The following is a 17,776-nucleotide window of genomic DNA, read 5'->3' as shown; positions in this document are numbered from 1 at the left end:
GCAGGTCATGTCTCAAGCAGCAGATTTTGGTGAATTTGCTTCTATCCCTCCTTTCTTCAGCTGGGGGGGTCGCAGCACGGTAGCTCACCCTCTCTTAGAACCTGGTCCGTCCCAAGCCTTCCTTTTTAAACATAGCTAGCACTCTTTGACCTGACGGCAGTATTTCAACACAGGGGATTGCTTTCCCGGCTTCAGCTCGGTAAACCCAGCTATTTAGGTTACTGTTTCCTTGCACGTCGAACGTGAGTGCGGAGCAGGTTACCCGTCGGACTGTGGTTTTTCCCTGTCCCAAATCCACACTACCTTTAATTCCCAGCTACGTCTGGCCAGGAGTGGCTATTGTATGGAACTATTGGTAAGTCAGCCTATTGCAGCTTCTACTGGCTCAGGGGATTTAGTGGATTCCGGAACCCTCTCGATGCCTAGGCTGGTACCAGTAGGCCCAGGTCTAGAATGCAGATGCTGGCATCATGCCTTCTCTTTGATTTCCAGAATTTGTGATGGATTGGATTTCTATTTGGCGGATGCAGCAGGCTTGATCGTAAGTCTTTATTTTGAATACCAGGAAGGCTCATGACACTGCTTGGGATGTTTTCCAGGCTTTCCGGTCAAGGTTTCCTAGTCCTGATGGTTAATATCCAGTTCCTATTTGCTTTTCTGTTTTTTGCCTCTTTCAACTCATATCAGCCCACAGCACTATCGGGGTATATCTGGCTGAGACTCAGAATTTCATGTTGTTGGAAGACCCGACAGGCCTTTCTTATTTTCTGCGCACTCTATTAAGCCATCCTCAGGGATCCTGAAGAGTAGCCCTCCTGCTGTGCTCAGCAGACTTCCTATCGTAGGTCATATTTTTTCTTGTAGTATCTGTCATGCTCTCAAGGTCTCCTTTTGCATTGGTTACCAGCTTGGTGCTCAAGGCAGCCCTATAGCTGGCCTTTTTGTGGTTCCTGAGGCCAGGGGAGTTGCTCTTCTGGCCCAGGGTCTCGTTTATTGTTGGCCAATCAACTGGTTTTGCACCCCGGCCTTTTCTGTTTACATCTGCATTTTATTTATTTATTTTTTATTTTTTTTTGCCACTTCAGTCGACCTTTTCGAGGGGATTTAATCAACTTTGTAGATCATATTGTACAATCACCCTCTCGGTGTCTCATCATCGTAGCCTTTGCCATAACAAAAACAAATAATATATAAAATATTACATCTCCCAAGAAACAAGAGCTAACCCAAGACACGTATCATGTCTCCTCTCTTCATTTTCCCAACCCCCCCACCCCCTCCTCCCCAACCCTTCCCCTTTCCCCTCTCTCCAAGGTCAATTTCTCTTTAACTCCTCCGGTGCTAATCTAAGGCGTTCGATTCTTTAACATATCTCCAGGTTTTTTTACATTTTTTCCAACCTTCCCAGGCCTCCAAATTCCCACTACCTACTTCTTCTGTAGTATTCGCCAGTATCTCGTTATTATATGTTTCCTCTTCTGCATCAAACCACTCCCATATCTCTGGGTCTTCCTTCCTCTGCCATCCCTTCGGTATTAATCTCTTTGCAGCGTTTAAGAGAAACGGTACCAATGTCTGCTTATATTTATTTGTATCTCCTTCCCCCCCATGGAACAACACCACCCACGGATCTTCTACCACCTCTATATCAGTGATTGTCTTTATTAAAGCAAGAGTCTTCTTCCAGAAAGTTTTTTTTTTAGGGCAGTTCCACCAGATGTGACCCATTGTTCCTACATCTTGGCAGCCTCGCCAACAAAGTGCCGAAGTACCATTCTGATATTTACTTAATATCTCGGGGGTTATATAGCTTCTACTTATACATTTATAATTCATTTCTGCTGAGCGTGTATCTAATGTTAAATTAAAAGTCCTATTTAATATTTTACTAATTGTGTTTTTGTCTTTCTTCGTGCCCAAGTCACACTCCCATTTCTCGATGAATGGCGGTATCTCCAACTTTTCTGTCCTCATCAGGATTTTATATAACTTCAGATTATATTTCTCGGGTCTTTTAGGTCACATAACTTTTCCATCTCTGTCAGGTCTTCCCCAGACCTAATGGGTTGTGGCAGCTTGCTCACGCAATGTTTCAGTTGTAGGTATCGCCATTCATCCATCCCACGTGTCTCCCTATCTTGTCTAAGCTGTTGAAGTGTTATTTTACCATCTTTAATTATTTCTCTTACCTGTGTTATCTCCCAAAAAACCTCTTTTCCTCCTACATTTTCCGTACCTGGTGCAAAATATTCGTTATCTTTAAGTGTCAATAATGGTGAATTATATTTCCCTATCACTTTCTTGTATACCCCATCCCAAACTTTAAAAACATTTTGTGTAATTACGTGAATATTTTTATCTAAAGTTCTACAGTGTGGAGGGTTCCAAATGATATTTCCTAAATGTGCTTTACTAAGTGTATTTTCTATTTTTACCCACCTTTTTTCATTATCTCTTTTGACCCATTCTACTAATCTTGACAGGACTATGGCTTTGTAATAATTCCGGATGTCTGGCACGGCCAGTCCACCATTTACTTTACTTTGTTTTAATGTCTGGAAGGAGACTCTTGACCTTCTATTTTTCCAAACAAAGTTCATTATTATCTTTTTTAATTTTGTTAGGTAGAACTGGGGGAGTGGGACAGGGATCATCTGGAATTGGTATGTTATTTTAGGGAGGAGGATCATCTTCATGACATTTATACGGCCTATCCATGAGAGTGGTTTGCTGGCGAGTCTCTTACATTCTAGTCTGATATCGTCAAGTAGGGGAATATAGTTTATGTTATACATCTTTTCTATTTAATTTGTTAATTTGATTCCCAGGTACCTTAGTTGCTTGGTCCACCCGAATCCAGATACCCTCTTCACGTTCTTTACCTCTGCCTTGTTTAGGTTAATATTTAATATTTCGGATTTTGCTGAGTTTATTTGGAAGTTGGACAGTTCTCCATATTTTCTCATAACTTCCACTAATTTAGGTAGGGAGGCCGTTGGTTCCGTTATATATAACAACACATCATCAGCAAATGCTGCGATTTTGTGTTCGTCTTCCCCCACCTTTATGCCTCTTATGTCAGAGTCTCTACGTATTGTTGCCAGGAGTGGCTCAAGGGTCAGGACAAAGAGCAACGGGGACAGGGGGCAACCCTGCCTCGTGCCGTTTCTCATCTCGAAGGGCTGGGACACCAACCCGTTGACTTTTATCGAGGCCATGGGATGATGGTACAGCGTTTTATCCGCTGGATCATCTTGGGTCCTATTCCCATAGTCTCCAGAGTCTGAAACATGAACCCCCAGTCTACTCTGTAAAAAGCCTTTTCGGCATCAATTGACAGCAGTAGCCCTGGGGGTCCACTCTCCTTCAACTTTTGCAGCAAGAGAAGCGTCTTAACCCCGTTGTCCCTCCCTTCTCTTTTGGGGACAAACCCCACCTGATCCGGATTGACCAAGAAGTTCATAAGCTCCTTTAACCTCTCTGCCAAGACCTTCGCATACAGTTTTGTGTCGGTGTTGAGTAGAGAGATTGGCCTATAGCTTGAACAAAGTGTTTTATCCTTTCCTTCCTTCAGAATAATTGCGATAGTTGCCTGAAGGGCATCTCTGCTCATCTCGTAGCTATCTCCTAGCCCATTCATATAACGGCAAAGCCTTGGGACTAGTATCTCTTTAAATTTTTTATAATAAAACAATGTGAATCCGTCTGGGCCAGGACTTTTCCCGGAGGCCCCACCTGTTAGCGCCTTTCTAATTTCATCTTCCGAAATTGGCGCCTCCAAGAGTTCCCTGGCTGAGTCTGGGATTATGGGTAGCCTAGCTTTCTTCAAATAGTTATTATTTTTCTCTCTCCTATTTTTAGATTGGGCGTTGTGTATGTTAACTGAGTACAAGCCTTGATAGTAGTCCTTAAAAATTTCAGCTATCTTTCTAGATAAATATTCCAAGTGACCATTTTTAGTCTGAATCTTCTCAATGAAATTTCTAGCTTTCTTTTTTTGTACCATTTTTGCGAGTAATTTACTTGGTTTATTTCCCCAGCAGTAACTGTCCCTTACAAACCTACTGTATGCTATTCTTGATTCCAACTCCAGTGCCTTTTTCAACTCTGTCCTTTTGGTTATCAGCTGTTGGTATACCTCACAGGATAACAATCTACCTCCCCTGTTAAATTTAGGATTCCCTCGCGTTTCTCTCTTTTCTTCCTGGCCCCCATCTTAATTAGGACCCCTCTAATATAGGCTTTATGTGCCTCCCATAGTGTGGACCCTGATACTTCCCCATTGTCATTCACTGAAAAATAATTCTCCAGTTCCTTTCTAACTAAGGCGTATCCCTCCTCCTCCCGTATCAATTCCTCGTTAAGACACCATTGACCCCGAGTCCCCACGTCACCACCTATTGTCATTTCCATGACCATAGGGGCATGATCTGAAAAGGTTACATTACCTATCTTGGTGTCCACCACCTCATCTATTTCCTTATGTTCTATAAGACCAACATCTATGCGAGAGTAAGAACCGTGCACAGGAGAATAGAACGTATAGTCACGCCTACTAGGGTGTTGAACCCTCCATATATCCACCAACTGATGCATAGATAGTTTTTGTTTCACCAGCTTTAATTGACCATTGTTCATCTCCTGCGCACAGGCCGAACTGTCCATTCTTGGGTCCATACAGAAGTTAAGGTCCCCCATCAAAATCAGATGCCCTTTCCTAAACTCCATTATTTTCCCCAGGATGTGCACAAAATATTTCATTGAGTTTTTATTAGGTGCATAAATATTAGCCAGGGTGTATTCCCTTTCGTTTAATCTGCCTCTAAGAAAAAGGAATCTACCCTCCGGATCCACCAGTCTATCCTCCAGCACAAATCTTGTTCTTTTTGCAAACCCAATGGCCACCCCTCGAGTTCTACTCGAGATGGTGTCGCCTTGATACCAGAGCGGGAAATCACTTGAATACAGTCTTAACTTAGATTGTTGTGAGATATGCATCTCCTGGAGGAAAACCACGTCAGGGCCTATTATTTTAAGCTCATTAAAAATATTTCTTCGTTTTTTTATCATATTTAGGCCTCTGACATTGTACGTTATAAATTTTAATGTGGACCTAGCTATCATTCAGCTCTAATGAATAACACCACTTTCTTTTGACCTTGGAGAGATTCCCCATCTTGATTTTATAGCTAGGATGACCCCTTTTCCCACCCCTTTCCCCCCATATCCCCACACCGCTATTTACCCCCTCTCCACCCCCCCCTCTCCCCCTATAGTCCCTATTGGACGCTTAGACCTTTGAGGAACTCGCATAGCGTGATCCTCTCTCGGTCTCCACCTCTAAGGGTGAAGCTCTCGGTGTGCTACCCAGCGAGTCACCGTTGGCCCGGTGACCCGGTGGGCTGACCAGCTCCCAGCAGCTCTTTTACTTTAGCAGATTTCATCTCTCCTTATTTCCCCCCCTCCCATCACCACCCAGCACCACCCCCATCCCTGAGGTATTTTACATATAGCCCAATCCTAAATCTACCCACTGTTCGTTGACCCAGTCCGGCAGCAAAGGGACCTGGATACCCAGCTTTCCGCAAAATTCCTCCGGTTCACCTGGGAATCTGAGTCTTGCTGTTCTGCCATCTTTGCTTCCTAGCAAGCAGGCCGGGAACCCCCATGTGTATTTAATATTCTGCTTTATCATTTGATCCAAGAGGGGCTTAAGGTGACGTCTTCTTACCAGAGAATCTTTAGCTAGGTCAGCAAATACTAGTATCCTAGCTTCCTCGTATTGAAGCGGGGTTCTTCCTCTCAGTTTTACCCATAGGTTTTCTTTATCTTCGTAAAATCTGAACCTCACTATTATGTCCCGGCTTCTTTCCGTACGACTAGTATCACGCCTTCCTATCCGGTGAACCCGCTCAATTTTTGGGAATTCTCCTCCTCCCAATTCCAGGATAGGGCTGAAGATATCTACAATGATCTTTCTCAAATCTTCACCCCTCATCTCGGGAACCCCTCGGATTCTGAGATTTTGTCTACGATTTCTATTTTCCTGGTCTTCTAATCTGTAGCAGATTTTTATTTGATTTTGATGTATAATTTGGAGTTGCTCTTTTAAATCAGTGAGGTCCCGCTCTTGTTTGTCTATTGTGTCTTTTGTTTTCTCAACTCTGGCTAGTATGTTCCCCAGGTCTGTCCTCAGCCCATTTATTTCCAATTTAATTGCGGTTTCAAGCGATTTGAACATTTCTAAGATTTCATTCTTCGAGGGGAATTGTGTGTCCTGTTTAGTTTCTTCCAATCTAGTTGTTTCTACAGTGTTTTCAGCTGAAGACTCATCTCTGGAATGATCGGGTGTCTGTACTCCTTTTCCATTCCCCCCCATCTTTTTATCTGCCGTGGTTGACTTTTGGGTCTCGGAGTGAATATTTCCCGGGCTGCCTCCCCGGGTCATATATTGCTTAATTGTACTCCCAGTGGAGGTGCTCCCTGTAGTGTTGTCTTTTGGGGTCTTGGGTGCCCCCCCCTCCCGGTCTTAGTCGCAGCTTTACTCATATTGTTTTCCATACCCTGATATTAATTAATATTCCTATACACTGGTTTAGGAAGCTGGTAGTCTATAGGTTCTCTGGGGTGCTCTAAAGTTTTCCAGTGCTCCTAGAGCGGGAAATTTTAACCCAAAGTGAGTACCTTCTAAACTATTAACACTTTATTTGTCGATAATTGCCACCATAAGATCCTGCCAGAGTAGATGGTGCCGTCAGTATTACAGTTGTTATCAATATAGAGACAGCAAGGTATAAACAGTTGCGGCTATAACATCAGAGATATACCAAGAGCAGTGTTCAGCAAGGTATTTTTCTCTATTTTCCAAAGGAACACATTAGTATATTCATACCTTCAGTCGCTCTTCATCCCTTTTTTCAGAGGGACCTCTGTTCCACTCTTACCTTTTTAGGCTAAGATCATAGAGCAGCTCTTAGCCTCGGTCCTGAGCTGATAGAAATTTCGTCTGTCAGATCTCCGTTCCGGGTAGGCACTGAGTGTATATATACCGCTGTCTTCGCTTAGTATCATCCACGGGTGAATGCTTGTTCAAAGGTACGTTTATTACTCTGCCTGAGACCAGGGTGGAGAGCGGGGGGGGGGGGGGGGGGCGAGGGTCGGGGGGGAACAGGACGGACGATCAGGACCGTCACTCCGCTAGTATCACGGCACTATACCCGAGTCTGCATGAAGCTGTCAGGTGCTCCAGGGTGTCCGTCCAGGCCCATGGTCTCGCGAAACGGCGCCCAGGGCTCCCTCCTCTCCCTGCTATCTGCCGTCCCGCTGGTCTGTTTGGACACGAGACCGCTCCACACTGGCCAGCCAGCACACCTCCATCTCCTCCCCTCCCGTCAGACGTCCTACGTCATGACCACTCCCCCAGGTATCACCGGATCTACATCTGCATTTTAAACCAGCTCGTCAGTGCTTCATCTGACAAACCCAGGGTTGGTCCTCTGTTGCCTTTTCCTAACGCTCCCCTCTCCGCAGCTCTATGCATACTTCATTGCCGCCCCTTTTTTGGCCAGTCAGGGTCTGGACCCTTTAGCATACTTTGGCGTTCATTCAGGATAGGAGCAGCTTCTGTGTCTTTGCGCTAGGGGGCCCCGTCCCTTATTATTTGGTATTTGGGTAGGTGGAGGGTGGCTTGTTTCTCTGGGAATGTCCCAGAGCCTCTTTTAAGGTGCCACAAGCATTTTGTTAATATGGCAGATTGCACAGTAATTCTGTGTGTAATAAATCTGGTTGTTTAGCTTTCATCCTATTGTGTTTATTTTTGCCGCCTTTTAGGCATACTGACCACGGCACACTTCAGGTCTATGTTCTCTGTTGCTCTTTGTTCCTTGCCTTCACTATCCATGGATTGACTCCAAGTACAAGTGTAAGGCTGACTGCAGGTCAGCCTGTATTTGTAGGAAGAGTCAGGCTGCATAAAGCCTGCCCTCCTTTGCCTCCTCCCTTGTTGTCGTAGGCTCTCGTGTACCACCCTCCCATTCCCCTTTTTCTTTTCATTTCATTTCATTTCATTTCATACTTGGGTATGCCCCCTTTTAGGCATACTGACCACGTGACCACGGCACACTTCAGGTCTATATTCTCTGTTGCTCTTTGTTCCTTGCCTTCACTATCCACAGATTGACTCCGAGTACAAATATATACAGTCAGTTTAGCAGTGGCGGCTGGTGCTCAAAATTTTTTGAGGGGTGCAAACAAACTGAAAAATTATGAAAAAAAACCCCATCAATTGCAGCCTCAATGTACCATCAATTGCCGCCACTGTGCCCATCAATTGCTGCCACTGTGCCATCAAACGCAGCCACTGTGCCCATCAATTGCTGCCACTGTGCCCATCAATTGCTGCCACTGTGCCCATCAATTGCTGCCACTGTGCCCATCAATTGCCGCCACTGTGCCCATCAATTGCCGCCACTGCGCCCATCAATTGCCGCCACTGTGCCATCAAACGCAGCCACTGTGCCATCAAACGCAGCCACTGTGCCATCAAACGCAGCCACTGTGCCATCAAACGCAGCCACTGTGTCCATCAATCCAATTCCTGTCCCTTCACCCCTCAGATCAGTCCCAATTCCTGCCCCATCAGACCTCAATTCCTGGTATATAGCATTTCACACAAAGCCTGGTATATAGCATTTCTCACAAATCCTGCAGAACTACCCCCTCCCTAGTCTGCATAATTACCCCCCACACCCCAGTTTGCACAATCCCCCTTCCTCCAGTCTGCACAATTAACCCCCCCAGTCTGCACTATTACCCCCCGTCTGCACAATTACCACTCCCCCCGTCTGCACAATTACCACTCCCCCCATCTGCACAATTACCACTCCCCCCATCTGCACAATTACCACTCCCCCCGTCTGCACAATTACCACTCCCCCCGTCTGCACAATTACCACTCCCCCCGTCTGCACAATTACCACTCCCCCCGTCTGCACAATTACCACACCCCCAGTCTGCACAATTACCACTCCCCCCGTCTGCACAATTACCACTCCCCCCGTCTGCACAATTACCACACCCCCAGTCTGCACAATTAGCACACCCCCAGTCTGCACAATTACCACACCCCCAGTCTGCACAATTACCACACCCCCAGTCTGCACAATTACACCCCCAGTCTGCACAATTACACCCCCAGTCTGCACAATTACCACCCCCCATCTGCACAATTACCCCCCCTAATCTCCACAATTACCCCCCAGTCTGCACAATTACCACCCCCTAATCTCCACAATTACCCCCTCCCCCGTCTGCACAATTACCACCCCCCATCTACACACAATTACCACCCCCCCATCTGCACAATTACCACCCCCCCCAGTCTGCACAATTACCACCCCCCCAGTCTGCACAATTACCACCCCCCCAGTCTGCACAATTACCACCCCCCCAGTCTGCACAATTACCACCCCCCCGGTCTGCACAATTACCACCCCCCTGGTCTGCACAATTACCTCCCATCTGCACAATTACCACCCCCATCTGCACAATTACCCCCCTGTACAATTACCTGAGGGGTAATTGTGCAAACGGGGGTGGTAATTGTGCAGATAGGAGGAGGGTAATTGTGCAGATGGGGTGGTAATTGTGCAGACGGGGTGGTAATTGTGCAGACGGGAAGGGGGTAATTGTGCAGACGGGAAGGGGGTAATTGTGCAGACCCCCCCCGTCTGCACAATTACCAACCCCCGTCTGCACAATTACCAACCCCCGTCTGCACAATTACCAACCCCCAAAGTCTACACCACCCCCATTATCAGCACAGATCCCCCATTCACTCACTGAGTGAGTGGAGACTGGAGAGAATGAGAGAGGGGCAAAGCATTGCAAAGAAACGCAGGGAAGGGAACAAACTAACGAAGGGTCCAGTCAGGCCTCCAGGGTTTAGTGTGACTGTGTGCGGAGCAGAGGGGAAGCTCACGTGCCGCGGTCACATACAGACTCAGCGACTGAGTCAAAAAGAGAGAGACACAACGAACCTGACACTACATACCTTACCAGAAGACGGACCAGCAGGAGTCCGAGTCAGTCAGGCCTGCTTATTCTACACACCACACGCCATCTCAGTCCACTCCTCCACTCACGCCAAATACAGTGAGCCAAGAGACCGGAAGTGACGCAATGCCGTGTAAAGCACCGCCCGCCGTCCTCCGGTCTCGGCCATTAAAAACAAAGAACAGGAGCTGCTGCAGGCAAATCACTGGAGCTTGGAGAATGGGGGAGTGTTTGCGGGTGCATCTCTTGCGCCCCAGACACTCCCTAAACGTGGGCAAATCGGCTTCCCAGCCTGAAATCAGCTGATTGCAGGCTGCAAAGCTTCCCATAGACTGCCACATGTCCGGCGCCTGATCACATTTTTTTTTTTTTACAGATTGGGGGGGGGGGGGGGGCGCCCGAGTGCCCCCTATGGATGGGCCGCCACTGCAGTCTAGTATATATTATATATATATATATATATATATATATAGTCAGTCAGTGTAGCCTAGATCTGCATTCTACTGTGCATTCCGTGGTGTACTATTTCTAATCTACTTCAGGCGGTGTATTTGATATATATATATATATATATATATATATATATATATATATATATATATATATATATTTTTTTATTATATATTATATATATAGTCAGGTCCATAAATATTGGGACATCGACACAATTCTAATCTTTTTGACTCTATACACCACCACAATCGATTTGAAATGAAACAAACAAGATGTGCTTTAACTGCAGACTTTCAACTTTAATTTAAGGGTATTTACATCCAAATCAGATGAATGGTGTAGGAATTACAACAGTTTATATAAGTGCCTCCCACTTTTTAAGGGACCAAAAGTAATGGGACAATAGGCTGCTCAGCTGTTCCATGGCCAGGTGTGTGTTATTCCCTCATTATCCCATTTACAAGGAGCAGATAAAAGGTCCAGAGTTCATTTCAAGTGTGCTATTTGCATTTGGAATCTGTTGCTGTCAACTCTCAATATGAGATCCAAAGAGCTGTCACTATCAGTGAAGCAAGCCATCATTAGGCTAAAAAAACAAAACAAACCCATCAGAGAGATAGCAAAAACATTAGGTGTGGCCAAATCAACTGTTTGGAACATTCTAAAAATGAAAGAACGCACCGGTAAGCTCAGCAACACCAAAAGACTCGGAAGACCATGGAAAACAACTGTGGTGGATGACCGAAGAATTCTTTCCCTGGTGAAGAAAACACCCTTCACAACAGTTGGTCAGATCAAGAACACTCTCCAGGAGGTAGGTGTATGTGTGTCAAAGTCAACAATCAAGAGAAGACTTCACCAGTGAATACAGAGGGTTCACCACAAGATGTAAACCCTTGGTGAGCCTCAAAAACAGGAAGGCCAGATTGGAGTTTGCCAAAAAACATCTAAAAAAGCCTTCCCAGTTCTGATACAACATCCTATGGACAGATGAGACCAAGATCAACTTGTACCAGAGTGATGGGAAGAGAAGAGTATGGAGAAGGAAAGGAACTGCTCATGATCCAAAGCATACCACCTCAATATTGAAGCATGGTGGTGGTAGTGTCATGGCGTGGGCATGTATGGCTGCCAATGGAACTGGTTGGTTCTCTTGTATTTATTGATGATGTGACTGCTGACAAAAACAGCAGGATGAATTCTGAAGTGTTTTGGGCAATATTATCTGCTCATATTCAGCAAAATGCTTCAGAACTCATTGGACAGCGCTTCACAGTGCAGATGGACAATGACCCGAAGCATACTGTGAAAGCAACCAAAGAGTTTTTTTCGGGAAAGAAGTGGAATGTTATGCAATGGCCAAGTAAATCACCTGACCTGAATCCGATTGAGCATGCATTTCACTTGCTAAAGACAAAACTGAAGGGAAAATGCCCCAAGAACAAGCAGGAACTGAAGACAGTTGCAGTAGAGGCCTGGCAGAGCATCACCAGGGATGAAACCCAGCCTCTGGTGATGTCTATGCGTTCCAGACTTCAGGCTGTAATTGACTGCAAAGGATTTGCAACCAAGTATTAAAAAGTGAAAGTTTGATGGATGATTGTTAATCTGTCCCATTACTTTTGGTTCCTTAAAAAGTGGGAGGCACATATATAAACTATACACACATACACACACACACACACACACATACAGTCTAGTACATATATATATATATATATATATATATATATATATATATATACTTTGCAGCATCCAGTGTAGCCTATATCTACAGTGCATTCCGTGGTGTACTGTTTCTACAACTTTTGGTGGCGTACACATTACACAATACAGTGCAGCTGTAGTGCAGTTGCTACTACTTTTCTGGTGGTGTACACAGCACACAATACAGTGCAACCGTAGTGCAGTTGCTACTACTTTTCTGGTGGTGTACAGTACACAATACAGTGCAGCCGTAGCGCAGTTGCTACTACTTTTCTGGTGGTGTACACAGTACACAATACAGTGCAGCCCTAGTGCAGTTGCTACTACTTTTCTGGTGGTGTACACAGTACACAATATAGTGCAACCATAGTGCAGTTGCTACTACTTTTCTGGTGGTGTACACAGTACACAATACAGTGCAGTGTGGTGTTGCACTATTCGACCACATGCTGCTGGAGGATGCGCAGCAATTAGAAGGCTGAGATGTTGGTTCCCAGGTTGAGGAAGGGAGTAACGTGAGCCTAGAGAGAGGGGGTGCCCAAGAAGGACAAGAAACTGGCAGTCATGTTCCCCCAGCCACAGCATACTGCCAAGTTTGCTCCAGTGATGAGGAGGGAGGGGATGATGAGGTCACTGACTCTACTTGGGTGCCTGATAGAAGAGAGGAGGAGGAGGCACAACTCTAACGAGGCAGGATGTCCTCTGGGGGGCAGCTTAAGGGCAGCCACCCTACTGCATCACACCGCAGAGCTCCGCAGGTGCAGGGTGCTGCTGACTCCCCACTGATTTTGAAAAGTTCCTTGGCGTGTGCCTTTTTTGACACGTGTGCAGCAGATTGCACCGCTGCTGTTTGCAACCTATGTCTGCAGACAAGCGTGGCCAGAACAGCAGCCACTTGACCTGACATATGACAACCTCCCATGCAGTCCATTGGCAACAGCACTTAAAAGACCCACATCAAAGAAAAGGGTGGACTTCTCCTTGCTCCTCATCTGGGATCTCCAACCCCATTATACCTCCAGTCCTCTCAAAAACCTGCACTGAGAGGAATGAAGTTATAGCAATAGGTGTCCCAAGTACTTGCAGCCAATCTGCTATCAGTACACCTCCATCTGATTTTAGCAGGCAAATTTCCCTATACCATTTGCTAAACTGTACAAAGAAATTCGTTTGCAGCCATCCACGTGCTCAGCGTGTCTGTATGCTAGCTTGGCCAAATTGCTAGCACTGCAACTGCTACCTTTTCAGCTGGTAGATTCTGCCCCCTTTTGTGAATTTGTGGAATGTGCTGTACCAAGGTTCCAAAACGCCATTTCTTTTTGGCTCTCTACCGGCATGTGGAATTCAATGTTTTGGCCTCATTGGACAGGGCGGTCAGCAGTAAGGTGCATATTACTGCTGACTCATGGTCTAGCAGGCATGGGCAGGGACTTTACCTTTCCTTCACAGCACACTGCATAACTCTGCCGGCAGCTGGGAAAAATGCAGAACAGGGCTCAGTATTGTTGGAGTTTGTTCCTCCACCACTCCTCCAAAATGCTAGTGGTGATTCTGCCACAGCTCTCTCCTCCACCCCCTCCTCTTCTTCTTCTTCTTCCTTTATGGCCTCTTCTGCAACTTTGTCCTCGGAACCAGCGGTGCTCCGTAAGCGTTCAAGGGCCTACGTGAGCACTCAGGCAAAAAGATACCATGCGGTGCTTGAGTTGGTCTGCTTAGGGGACCGGAGCCCCACTGGGGCAGAGATTCTGTCAGCTCTGCAGGGGCAGGCTGAGGTGGTTGACGCCATGCCAGCTTCAGCCAGGAATGGTTGTATGCGACAATGGCACCAACCATCTCTCTGCCCTCTGACAGGGACACTTGACCCATGTCCCATGTTTGGGACACGTCCTGAATGTGGTGGTACAGCGGTTCTTGAGCAGGTACCCAGGCTTACAGAATCTCCTGAGGCAGGCCAGAAAAGTCTGTGGTTATTTCCGCCGGTCATATAATGCCAGTGCTCGGCTTGCTGACATTCAAAGGGAATGCAACCTGCCCACCAACCGCCTCATTTGTGACATGCCCACCAGATGGAACTCAATGTTGGCAATGCTGCAGCAGCTGCACATGCAGCAGAGGGCCATCAATGAGTACCTGTGTAAGTATGGCACCAGGACAGGGTCAGGGGAGCTTGGCTTTTTTTCTCCATGCCAGTGGCTACTGATCAAGGATGCATGCACTGTCCAGTCACCATTTGAGGAGGCCATGAGGATGGTGAGCAGTGACAATGCATGCATCAGTGATACTGTCCCTCTTGTCTTCCTGTTGGAGCACACGCTTCATGGAATAATGGACAGGGCACTTGAGGCAGAACAGCGGGAGGAATAGGAGGACTTCCTTACCTCTCAAGGCCCCCTTTATCCAGATAGTATTCCTGCAGGCCCTGTTCTGTCTCTGGGACAGCTAGTTAAACCTCCTTATCCCAATAACTGTAGATACCATATTTCTTTGATCTCAGTTTTATTAGAACAAGCCAGGTGAAACTACAAAATAACAGAAATAGACCTCAATAAGTATAATATTGCATACATTGCATAAAAAACGATATACAGTACAAGATGAGATAATAAAAACTTACTTTTTAAGTTCTCTAAGGGGTGATGACGATAGATAGAGAAATACATGTGTTGTTTCCTGAATGTTTTCTCACAGAATGGTGGCTGTTTCACTTCCTGTTAAGATTCTACCCAGAATTCCCTGCTTGCTGACAACTTCCTATTTACACATACAACAATTAACAGAACTGCAGCAATACCAAAAAGGAATGCTAGATGGAGCCTGCACACCACATATGATTGTCTTAAGTAAATTACACATTTTGCATATAAATTTGACAATACAAGTACAAATAAGGTACAAATAATCAGCAAGACATCTGATGGACAGAACACTCCCCGCCTGACATCAAGTGATGTCACTAACAGAGTTCTCCGTAGAAAGCAACAGAATAAGTGCGATCACTGGTCTCAAGAATACTTTAACCTCATTCTGTTGAAAGATCTTGACCTCGACCTTACGGACTCGATTATCCTTGCTTGGTAGTACTTTGGTGATCAAACCTAAAGGCCACATATTCCTTAGTGCCTGGCAATCTTTCATAAGCACAACATCACCAGGTTTAAGATTAGGCTTTTCAGTGTGCCACTTTTTCCTTACTTGTAGAGTAGATATATATATTGTTCCCTCCACCGGTTCCAGAAGGTATTGGCAAGGGTTTGTACTTGTCTCCATTGACGTTTGTAAAGGTCCTTCTCACAAAACTCTCCAGCTGGAGCACCGGCAAGACTAGTCTTTTGCGTGAGTAACATGGCAGGTGTGAGGACCACTGGATCCTCAGAGTCACTTGCAATGGATGTCAAAGGTCTGGCGTTAATGATAGCTGTAACCTCTGCCATAAATGTCACTAAACATTCGTGAGTAAGCCTTGCAGTTCCTATTTGTAGGAAGATAGAGTCAAGAGTTCTGCAGGCTATGCCTATCATTCTCTCCCAAACACCTCCCATGTGAGAAGAGTGAGGCGGGTTAAAGATCCAGGTGCAGTTTTGCTTTTCCAGCCTGGGTATGGTGTGTTCAGGAAGTGGTGCAAGTTTTGCTTTCCCCATTACAAACCCTATGTGACATTGTCCTTTAGTGCCTATGGTTTTCAGGTAAGCTACAGCAGCAATTGCTTTAACAGAAGCATCTGAAAACACAGTCTTTACATCTGAACATTAGCAGATGACAGAGGAGCATAAGGTCGTGGAATTTTAAGGTTGGATAGAGCTGTTAGTGAGTCCTTCCACTCTAGCCATAGGTTCTTCTTGTCGTGGGGAGAGGGTGGTCCCAATCTAGCGACTCACAAGTTAAGTCTCTCAGTAGTGCTTGATTGTACCCTGGATTGTGACAGGTGCTGCAAAGCCTAAGGGATCATACAGGCTGTTTATGGTAGACAGGACACCTCTACGGGTAAAAGGTTTTTCTTCTGTGATTACTTTTAAAGTAAACGTGTCAGATCTTAAGTCCCAAAGCAAACCAAGGCTGGGTTGCATGGGAAGTGAGTCTGTGCCTAGATCTAAGTCCTTTAACTCGTTAGAACGATCTTGGACAGGAAAGGCTTCTAAAACTTCTCTACTGTTGGAAGCAATCTTGTGGAGTCTTAAGTTGGAACACGCAAGCATTGCCTGAGTTCTTTTGAGGAGACTGATTGCGGCTTCATTTTTGGGTAGTGATTTCAAGCAATCGTCTACATAGAAATCCTTGTCCACGAACTGTCTGACATCTGACCCATACTCTGGCTCTCCCACTCTAGCAGAGTGTCTGAGGCCATATATAGCAACTGCACGGGAAGGACTGTTGCCAAATATGTGTACCCTCATGCGGTATTCTGTTATGTCTCCAGAGGGGTTGTTGTCCCTGAACCAGAGAAACCTCAGAAAGTTTCGGTGTTCTTCTTTAACAAGAAAGCAATAGAACATTTGCTGTATGTCTGCCATGAATGCGACTGAATCCTTGCGAAAGCGAAGAAGTACTCCTAATAGTCTGTTGTTAAGGTCAGGGCCAGAGAGGAGGACATCATTTAGAGAGACACTTTCATGTTTGGCGCTGGAACACCACTCTAATCTGTCCTGGCTTCTTAGGGTGATAGACCCCAAATATAGGTAAGTACCAGCATTCCTCCGAGTCTTTGAGGTTAGGGGCTATCTCAGCATGACCATTCTGGAATATTTTCTCCATGAAGGAAAAGAAATGTTCTTTCCTCTCTGGTTTCCTTTGAAGATTGTGTCTTGGGGAAGTGAGACATTTATATGCTATTTCTCTGTTGTTAGGCAAACGTCGTCTTTGTGGTCTAAAGGGAAGAGGTGCAACCCAGCTATTAGTCCGGTCTTTCTCCATACTCCTTTCCATAACTTCTAAGAAGAGCCTATCCTCAATGGACATTGCTACCTAGTTGTCTTGCTTTGTTCTCCTGAACACTGTGCTTCCTAAGTCGATTTGGTCTTCGTCATAGGTATTGCTGTCACAGAGGGAAATTAGGAAGGGAAAAGGTACAGGGTTGTTGGGTGGTAGCTTCTTTATGAGGACGTGATTCTGACAGGGTTGGAAAAGAGGACAACCATTCTCGAGGGTACTAGTGAGCAGGTTATTAACAGATGCAGGTTTGTGTGCACCTCCCAGGCAAACATCACCTATAGTGACCCACCCGAGATCCAGTTTTTGGGCATATGGGGCATTTTTAGGACCATTGATCAGTTTTCTTACTTTGTGGACTTGCAAGATATCCCTCCCTAGGAGTAAGATTATCTGAGCCTGATCATCTAGTTCTGGTATGAGATGTGCTATGTGATTCAAGTGAGTCTGATGAGCTGCTGCGTCTGGTGTGGGAATCTCTGATCTGTTGTCTGGCATCTGGTTGCACTCTATTATGGTCGGTAAGGGTAGGCATGTCTTAAAATCCATAGATTCAATTTGTAGGCCGTCAGCTCTTCTCCCCGCCGTTTCCACTGTACCTGCATAAGTCCTAAGGGAGTAAGGGCTGCTGGGGCCTTTA

At 45.7% G+C, this 17,776-nt stretch overlaps 1 protein-coding gene across 2 annotated transcripts in view; it reads left to right on the top strand.

Annotated features, from left to right (window-relative positions):
• Nucleotides 1-17,776, top strand: part of LOC141110418 (uncharacterized) — a 91,443-nt gene that overhangs the window by 58,411 nt on the left and 15,256 nt on the right. The window lies entirely within an intron of this gene.

The sequence above is a fragment of the Aquarana catesbeiana genome, linkage group LG10 (assembly GCF_042186555.1).
Source record: "Aquarana catesbeiana isolate 2022-GZ linkage group LG10, ASM4218655v1, whole genome shotgun sequence".
Taxonomy (NCBI): domain Eukaryota; kingdom Metazoa; phylum Chordata; class Amphibia; order Anura; family Ranidae; genus Aquarana; species Aquarana catesbeiana.
The sequence above is the reverse complement of the archived record's forward strand: the minus strand, read 5'-3'. Positions and strand labels throughout refer to the sequence as shown.